The following is a 9,437-nucleotide window of genomic DNA, read 5'->3' as shown; positions in this document are numbered from 1 at the left end:
GTTGCATACACTTTCAATGGAGTGTTTAATCTCCTGGATATCTGTTTGAATCTGTTTTATGGATTCCATTTCTTTCTATGTTGGGCTTCTATTTTTTTTCATTTCTTTCTTACGCTGGGCCTTCATGGCTTCTATCATGGTCCTTAACTCATCTATTTTTTTTATCAGTTTTTGTTCTGGAGTCTTGAATCATGACTTCCATTTTGCTCACTATCTCTATGGTTCTCTGGGAAATTATTTCTGTTTAATTTTTTCTAGAGCCTGATTGATCTATTTTGTTACTTCCTGTGCTATGAGTTCAGGGTGTCTTGGTGGTTCACTATCGGCCTTTTCATCCTCATTTGCCCTACTGCTTGCCATTGGTGAACTGGAAGTCTGTCCTTGTGTCTTGCTAAAGTGTTTCCTCATTTTTATTTTTGTTGTCAGACTGTCCTTGGTTTAATCTCTGGGTTATCACCCAAATCTTCCTGATATATTTGCGATGTAGCTTCTGTGACTGTAACTACCCACAGACATTCTCATCTTCATAACATCAGAGAAACAGCTCATCAAATCATCCACATTGCTTTATCCCAACTGATACAATCAGCAAAACATTAAGATAAAGCACAACTTGGACATTGACCACCTGTGGTAGTCACTAGTCTATCACCCTTAAATCATTTGAATTAAATTGAAATCAAGAAACAGTCCAGAACATGTCTGCAGTGAACAAAATTTCAACGTAGTGTATTTGCCATTTAATGGCTCAGACAGAGTAAGGATGCAAGAGCCCTGGTTTCAGTTAGCTGATGGCTGAATCCCATGACGCTGACTAACCTCGGGCTAAGGCCCAGATTGAGTTCCCCAACCTTCTGAATGTGTGAACTCAACAACATTCTATTATAGGTTTCCCATGCCCTTTCTTTAAAGATGTTCAAAGTTGGAAACTCAGAAAAATACCCCTGATGACCACCTCTGCCTCTACAGAGTGGGTCCAAAGACTGACACAGGAGGTCTGAGAGTGCAAGGTGGGGGCAACTTATGGGGTTTCAGGGGCGTCCGCACAGTTACCTTCCTGGCGATTGAGCGATGGTGGCTGGGTCGGGAGCAGGCATGGCTCTCCTTCCCATGGTGGTTCTCTAGTTTTTCTTTTTAAAGACATCCTATGTAGACAATAGAAAATTAATTTCTCCAAACTATTTCCTGAAAACTTCAAAAGGATTATGAAGGACACTTTGAGGATGAGGATGAGTGTGACAATAATCATGACCCCATTGGTCACTATTGATATTTTTCTGAGTGCCCAGTGTTCTATGTAGATTGTTTTAATTCACCTACACATTCTCTCCCATGTTATAAACGCCACATTCTTTTGTTGTATTGAAAAGAAATTAGCATGACATATTTATCCAACATCTTCTGGTCTATGTATCAGTATGCTGAAGCCATGTTTGAATTGAGCTGTGTGAGTAGACACACAGAGAACCTGAGTAGGAGAATACCGGCAGTTTGCCCCCTTGACAACTCAATCACGCACTTCACTTCCCTGTCACTCTAGGAGAAACCTGCTCACTGTGTAGTCCTCTTCCAGGAGCCTGAGGGCTCATAGGATGAAACTGTGCACGGAACCTGGTCTGTCAACCATAGAAAAAACGGCTGAGGTCAGAAGCACAGAACACAGAAAGAGACCTTTCTGTTTTCCTGCCTTACACTATCCTTTCAACTTGTCATGTGTTATTAAAGACATTCCAATCTATCAGAAAAGGAGGGTTAAATTTAGGTCCTGATTTCCTTTCTACAGAGGACACTGCAACACGTTGAAAATTCTACCTGAAGTCAAAACCTCTTTACCTGTAGTTAATCCTCTGTGATGGTTGGAAAACAATGAAAAAGATTAGTTACGTAGAGATTTCCAATTTATTTTTCACTTCTGTCAGCTCCATTTACAAGTTTTTTTTTTATTGAGTTTATAGGTACATTTAGGGATACAGTACAGTTACATTCATTGTTGGGATCATGTACCTTTACATGGCAAGTCTTGATTCTCATTTTTTTCCCCTTACCTCTGCCCTCCCTTCACCCCCTCCTCCCCTCCCCATCTACAAACACTTTATTTTCATCTTTTCATTCTCTCACATTTTTTTCTTTTCCCTTTTTGTTCTTCCCCTACGTATCACACCTTCCCTACACCTTTAGCTCCTTTCCTCCCATTTCTACATGTCAGTAATCTTATTAGAATCTTATGCATTGTTGCAGAATATTCACACCAGGGAAACTATTCGGTATTTACACATGTGGGACTTATTTATTTCACTTAGGAGTATATCTTCAATATGTATCCATTTTCCTATGAATGAATCTATTCTCTCGCTCTTTATGGCTGAGTAATATTCCATTTTATAGAAAAACCACAACTTCTTTATCCAGTTTCCAACGGATGGGCAAATAGGTTGTTTCCAAGATTTAGCTATTACAAACTGTGCCGCTATAAACATGGGTGCACATACTTCTCTGTGATATGATTCTTTTAGTTCTCTTGGAAAGATACCCAACAGAGGGATGGCTGGGTCAAATGGAACCTCCAGTCCAAGCTCTTTGAGGTATCTCCATATTGATTTCCATAGTGGTTGCACTAGTCTGCACTCCCACCAACAATGGAGGAGGGTTCCTTTCTCCCCACAACCCCGCCAACATTTGTTATTGTGTGATTTCTTGATAGCAGCCATTCTTTGTGGGGTGAGGTGGAATCTCAGTGTTGTTTTCATCTGCATCTCTCGAATGACCAGTGATGTGGAACATTTTTTCATATATTTTCTTGCTGCTTTCACTTCTTTGTATGAGAAATGTCTGTTCATTTCGGATGCCCATTTTTGGATCGGGTCTTTATATTTGGGGGGACTGATTGTTTTGAGTTCTTTATATATCCTTGATAATAGTCCTTTGTCTGAGGTACAGCTGGTAAAAATTTTTTCCCACATTGTAGATTGTCTCTTAGTTCTGCTAATGGTTTCTTTTGAAGTACAGAAGCTTTTTAGTAAGATGAGATCCCAGTTGTTGATTCTTTCTGCTAGTTCCCGTGCTACTGAGGATTTGTTCATAAAGTCTTTTCCTATACCAATGTCTTCCAGAGTTCTGCCTAACTTACTTTCCAGCAAGTTTAATGTTTCTGTTTTAATATTTAGATCTTTAATCCATTTGGATTTTAATTTAGTGCATGGCGAAAGATAAGGGTCTAATTTTAATCTGTGACAGGTTGATATCCAGTTTTTCCAACACCATTTATTAAAGAGGCTATCTTTCCTCCACTGAGGATGGTGAGCTCCTTTGTCGAAGATGAGGTAGCTGAGTACATCTGCATTTGTTTTTGTGTCTTCCAGTCTGTTCCATTGATCCTCAGGCCTATTTCTTTGCCAGTACCATGCTGATTTTATCACAGTGGCTTTGTAGTATAGTTTCAAATTGGGAATTGTTACACCTGGTGCCATGTGACTGTTGCCTATAATGGCTTTTGCTATTCTAGGTCTCTTGTGGTTCCAAATGAATTTTTGGATTCTTTTTTCTAGTTCTGTGAAATATAGTGTTGGAATTTCAATTGGCATTGCATTGAATGTATATAGCAGTTTCGGTAGTATGGCCATTTTCACTATGTTGATTCTTCCTACCCAGGAGCAGGGGATATCTTTCCATTTTTTTATATCCTCTTCGATTTCTTTTTTCAGAGTGCTGTAGTTTTCAGTGTAGAGATCTTTTGTTTCTTTTGTTAGATTGATTCCTAGATACTTTATTTTTTTGGATGCTATTGTAAAAGGATTTTTTCCCCTTATTTCTCTTTCTGTCTGTCTGTTATTTGTGTATAGAAAGGCTATTGATTTTTGGGTATTCACCTTGTATCCAGATACTTTACTGAATCTGTCAATTAAGTCTAGAAGTTTTTTGGTGGAGTTTTTTGGATCTTCAATGTAGAGTATCATATCATCAGCAAATAATGATAGTTTAACTTCTTCCTTTCCTATCTTTATTGCTTTAATTTCTTTCTCTTGTCTAATTGCTGTGGCTAATGTTTCCAGAACTATATTGAAGAGAAGTGGCGATAGTGGGCATCCTTGTCTTGTTCCTGATTTTAACATGAAGGTTTTCAGTTTTTGGCCATTCAATATGATGTTGGCTGATGGTTTTTCATAAATAGCCTTTATTAAATTGAGGTATAGACCATCTATTCCAATTTTTTGCAGGGTTTTTATCATGAATGGGTGTTGAATTTTATCAAATGCTTTTTCTGCATCTATTGAGAGGATCATATGGTTTTTGTCCTTGACTTTGTTAATATAATGTATTACATTCACTGACTTTCGTATGTTGAACCACCCTTGCATCTCTGGAATAAATCCGACTTGGTCATGATGGATGATCTTCTTAATAATCCTCTGTATTCTGTTTGCTAGTATCTTATTAAGGATTTTTGCATCTATATTCATTAAGGAGATTGGTCTGTAGTTCTCCTTTTTGGTTGTATCTTTCTCTGGTTTGGGAATCAGAGTGATACTTGCTTCCAGGAATGAATTTGGAAGTATAGCTTCTCTTTCAATTTCATTGAAAAGTTTGAAGAGTAATGGTAGTAGTTCTTCTCTAAATGTCTTGTAAAATTCAGCAGTGAATCCATCAGGGCCTGGGCTTTTCTTTGTTGGTAAGTTTTTAATTACATTTTCAATTTCACTGATTGTGATTGGGGTGTTTAAAATGTTTTTATCTTCTTCGTTCAACTTTGGTAATTCATAAGTATCTAGAAATCTGTCCATTTCTTCTGTGTTTTCCATTTTATTAGAGTACAGGTTCTCAAAGTAGGTGTTCATGATCCTCTGGATTTCTTTCGGATCTGTTGTGACTTCGCCTTTTTCATTCCTAATTGCATGGATCTGAGCCTTTTCTTTCCTTTTTTTGATAAGATTAGCTAAGGGTTTGTCAATTTTATTTATTCTTTCAAAAAACCAGCTCTTTGTTTCATTTATTTTTTGTATCGTTTTCTTAATTTCAATTGCATTGATTTCTGCTCGGATCTTTATAATTTCCTCTCTTGTTCGAGCTTTGGGTTTTTCTTGCTCTTGTTTTTCTAGGAGTCTAAGTTTCATCGTTAAGTTGTTTATTTGAGCCCGCTCTGTTTTCCTAGTGTGGGCATTCAATGTTATGAATTTTCCACGTAGAACTGCTTTCATTGTGTCCCAAAGATTCCTGTATGTTGTATTGGCATTCTCATTTATTTGTAAAAACTGTCTAATTTCTTCTTTAATTTCCTCTGTAATCCATTGATTGTTTAGGAGAGTGTTGTTCAGTTTCCATGTGCTTGTGAAGTTTCTATAGTTTCTTGTGCTATTGATGTCTAGTTTGATTGCACTATGATCTGATAATAAACAGGGGATGACTTCAATTTTTTTGCATTTATTTAGACCTGTTTTGTGAGCCAGTATGTGGTCTATTTTGGAGAATGATCCATGTGCAGCCGAAAAGAATGTATATTCTGGTTTTTGGGGGTGGAATACTCTATAAACATCTATTAAGTCCATGTGTTCCAAAGCTTGGTTCAGTTCTATTATTTCATTGTTGATTTTCTGCCTAGTAGATCTGTCAATTTGTGATAGTGGGGTATTTAAATCCCCCACTACAATTGTATTAGTGCTTATTTGGTTTTTCATGTTACTTAATATTTGTTTTATATAGTTGGGGGCATTTATATTTGGTGCATATATGTTTATGATTGTCAGCTCTTCCTCTTGAATTGTTCCCTTTACAAGGATGTAGTGTCCTTCTTTGTCTCTCTTAATGAGTTTTGGTTTGAAATTTACTTTATCTGAGAATAAGATTGCTACCCCTGCTTTTTTCTGGACTCCTGACGCATGGAGAATTGTTTTCCATCCTTTCACTTTCAGTCTATGGACTTCCTTTTGCACTAGGTGTGTTTCTTGTATACAACATATTGTTGGATTTTGCTTCTTAATCCATTCTGCCAATCTGTTTCTCTTGATTGGTGAATTGAGGCCATTAACATTGATGGTTACAACTGATATATTTTGACTTATTCTTGTCATGTTTTTGTCCATTTGTTGACTCTTTTTACTTTTTCTCCCATCTCCTTTTAGTTTCTTGCCTTGCCTATTTGATTTGGTCTGTTGGGCCTCATGTTATTGTGAATTTCGTTGTCCTTTTCTAGGATATTGTTTAGAATTCCTTGCAGTGCTGGTTTGGTGTTCATGAAATTTCTCAGGTGCTCTTTGTCGTGGAAGTATTTTATTTCCCCATCTATTTTGAAAGAGAGTTTTGCAGGATACAAAAGTCTAGGTTGGAGATTCTTTTCTTTTAGGACTTGGAATACCTCACTCCAGGCTCTCCTTGACCTAAGGGTTTGTGTTGAAAAGTCTGCTGTGATTCTAATGGGCTTCCCTTTGCATGTGATTTGTTTCTTTTCTCTTACTGCTTGTAGTATTTTGTTTTTCTGTTGGATTTCTGGAATCTTGATTATTATATGTCTAGGTGTAGATTTTTTTTGATCGTGGCTAGTTGGGGTTCTATATGCCTCACTTATCTGTATGTCTAATTCTTCCCTTCTGTTTGGGAAGTTTTCTGTCATTAATTCTGTGAAGAGCTTTTTTATATCATTTGTGTTTTCTCCTGTTTTTTCATGAATTCCTATCAGTCTTATGTTATTTTTCTTTGTATCGTCTAGGAGTTGTTGGATTGATTTCTCATGATCCCTTACTGTTTTTAATAGACCTCTTTTTTCACGGTCACTGACTGCTATCCTATCTTCTATATCTGAAATTCTATCTTCGCAATCTTTTATTCTGTTTCGTACACTTTCAATAGAGTTTTTAATCTCCTGGATATCTGTTTGAATCTGTTTTATGGATTCCATTTCTTTCCTCTGTTGGGCATTCATTGTTTCCATGTCTTTCTTATGCTGAGTCTTCATGGCTTCTATCACAGTCTTGAGCTCATCTATTTTTTTCTCAGTTTCTGCTCTAGAGTCTCGAATCATGACTTCTATTTTGCTCATCATCTCTCTGGCTAGCTGGGAAATTATTTCTGATTTGAATTTTTCTAGAGCCTGATTGATCAATTTTGTTACCTCCTGTGCTATGGGTCCAGGGAGTCCTGTTGGTTCACTATCAGACTTTTCATCCTCATTTGTCCTACTATTTGCTATTGGTGAACTGGATATTTGTTTTTGTGTCTTGCTTAAGTGTTTTCTCATTTTTATTTTTATTGTTGGGTTGTCCTTCTTTAATTTCTGGGTATTACTTAAATCTTCCTAATATAGTTGCGTTTTAGCTTTTGAGTTTCTAATGACTCATAGACATTCTCGTTTTCATAATATCAGAGAAAACAACTCTTTAAATCAATCACCACTCTTTGTCCCAATTGATACATTCAGCAGCCCAATAGGATCAGGCACAGCTTGCCAACTGACCACTTATGGTAGTCATTAATGTATCACCTTTAACTCATGTGAATTAGATTAATTTCAAGAAGCAGCTCATAGTATGTTTGCAGTGAATATTCTTTTCAATATGGCATCTTTACCATTTAGGATGGGGGGTTCGACTTAGAACAAGAGGATTAGATAAGTGAAAGAATTAGAGCAGGTTTGAAGTGAATCCAGAGGTTGTAGAATTACCTTACTATCTTTACAAAGCTATTAAGTTCAGGGGGGATAGAGAGAGTGCAGGAATAAGGACAGGAATATATCCCCTTAACAGTAACAGGCGCTTGCCTTCCCTTGAAGGTACAGAGCCATGAGTGAGGTAAAATGACTGGAGAAAAGAACATAAAGAGAAACCCGTCCTAAAAACAAAAAATAAAAAAAGAAGTCTGAGTTCTTCAGGAACTGGAATAAAAAGGGAGATGAGGGACACTATGGTGGAGCAAGAGACTGAGTTGGAGAGACAGGACAGAAAAAAGAAAGAAATTTTAGGGTGGAAAGAGGAAAAAAGAGACAAGAGAGAGGGAAAGAAAAAGAATTTGAAGGTCCTCTTTCAGGCTATCTCTGATCTCATATTATACCACATGCACAGTCATATGCGGAACCCAATCCCCTGGTTATAGCTAGCCAATGGCTGTTCCTCACGACTGAGACTGAACACAATCTACAAAGCCTAACTTTAGTTTCCTTACCCTCAGGGTTGAACTCCACTCCGTTCTATTACAGGTTTCCCCTGCCCTTTCTTTAAAGATGATCAAAGTTGGGAGCTCAGAAAACTACCCTTCATGGGAACCTATGCCTCTGCAGAGTTGGTCTAAGGACTGACCCGATCAGGAGTTTTGAGAACGGGGGGGGGCGTCGTGTGGGTGTTTCAAGGGCTCCCACGCGGCTACCTTCCTTCCTGGGTCTGTTGTCGCGCAGGCCGGGAGCTCGCGCGCACGCCGCCGGGTGATCGCAGGCAGGCAGGCACGCAGGCAGCTGAAAAAAAAAAAAAAGAAAAACAAGTTTTTTTTAACTTAACAGCAGTGTTAGGGTCTCTGGAACTCAGCACTGTCATCCAAAGTGCTTTGTAGCTGAGAAAAAAGCATTGACTATTAATTAAACAGATGAGAGTTTCTCTCTATGATGTTAAAATGTTATAAAAATATACAATTTAGGCTAATATAACTTAGGTATTTATTAATAACAAGAAGACTAATCTATGTTCCACAAATTATCTTGTAACTTGAAGTTGCTTTTTTCCTACTTAAGTTTGTAATTTAATTTTGCTTTTATGTAAGTATGTGCTGTGTATTTGAAGAGCAATGGCTTTTCTTCTGATTCTTGAAATCTTACAGTGTGTTTGCTCCAGAGAAGGCATCAAAAAGAAAAATCTGTGAAATATTACATAGTTCCTTGCTCCCTTACCAAATCTTGGCCATCACTGAGATTTCAAACAGTTGGTGTTTTCCTACCTGAAATTGTATCCATCAGGAATGTCCCATAGACTAGTGTTTTTTTTTTTTTGGTTTTTTTTTTTTTGGTCTTGAACATATGGTCTTGCACCATAATACCACTCATAGCATTATAGCTTTAAAACATTAAAAAACCATGGGGAAATTTGTGTGAGCATAAGAGGAGGAAAAGATGTACCAAGAGAAGAACATGCAAACTGATTGTCTCGGTGAGAGGACCTTAGACCTCTAATTCATTAGAAGATTTCAAAGGGATTTAATAATTGTATTTATAAGGAAAATTATTATTTCATGAACAACTGAATTCTTTATTTATGAGCAATGTAACAGAGCAATATGTATTAGATTCTGAAATTACTGTCACATGTGTTTTGTTATGAATATTAAACACTTTGTTTCCATTAGGCAGCATAAACACAGAGAGGTGGAGAAATCCACACACAGTTTATACATTGTCAGAGGTCCATATACTTGACTGAAACGTTCATTTCTTTACTTCTTTCTCAAAGCATTGTTTCTTATTTGAGTCA

This window comes from Fukomys damarensis, unplaced genomic scaffold (assembly GCF_012274545.1).
Source record: "Fukomys damarensis isolate Sample0158 unplaced genomic scaffold, DMR_v1.0_HiC HiC_scaffold_37, whole genome shotgun sequence".
NCBI classification, from domain to species: Eukaryota; Metazoa; Chordata; class Mammalia; order Rodentia; family Bathyergidae; genus Fukomys; species Fukomys damarensis.
This window is presented reverse-complemented; position numbering follows the sequence as displayed.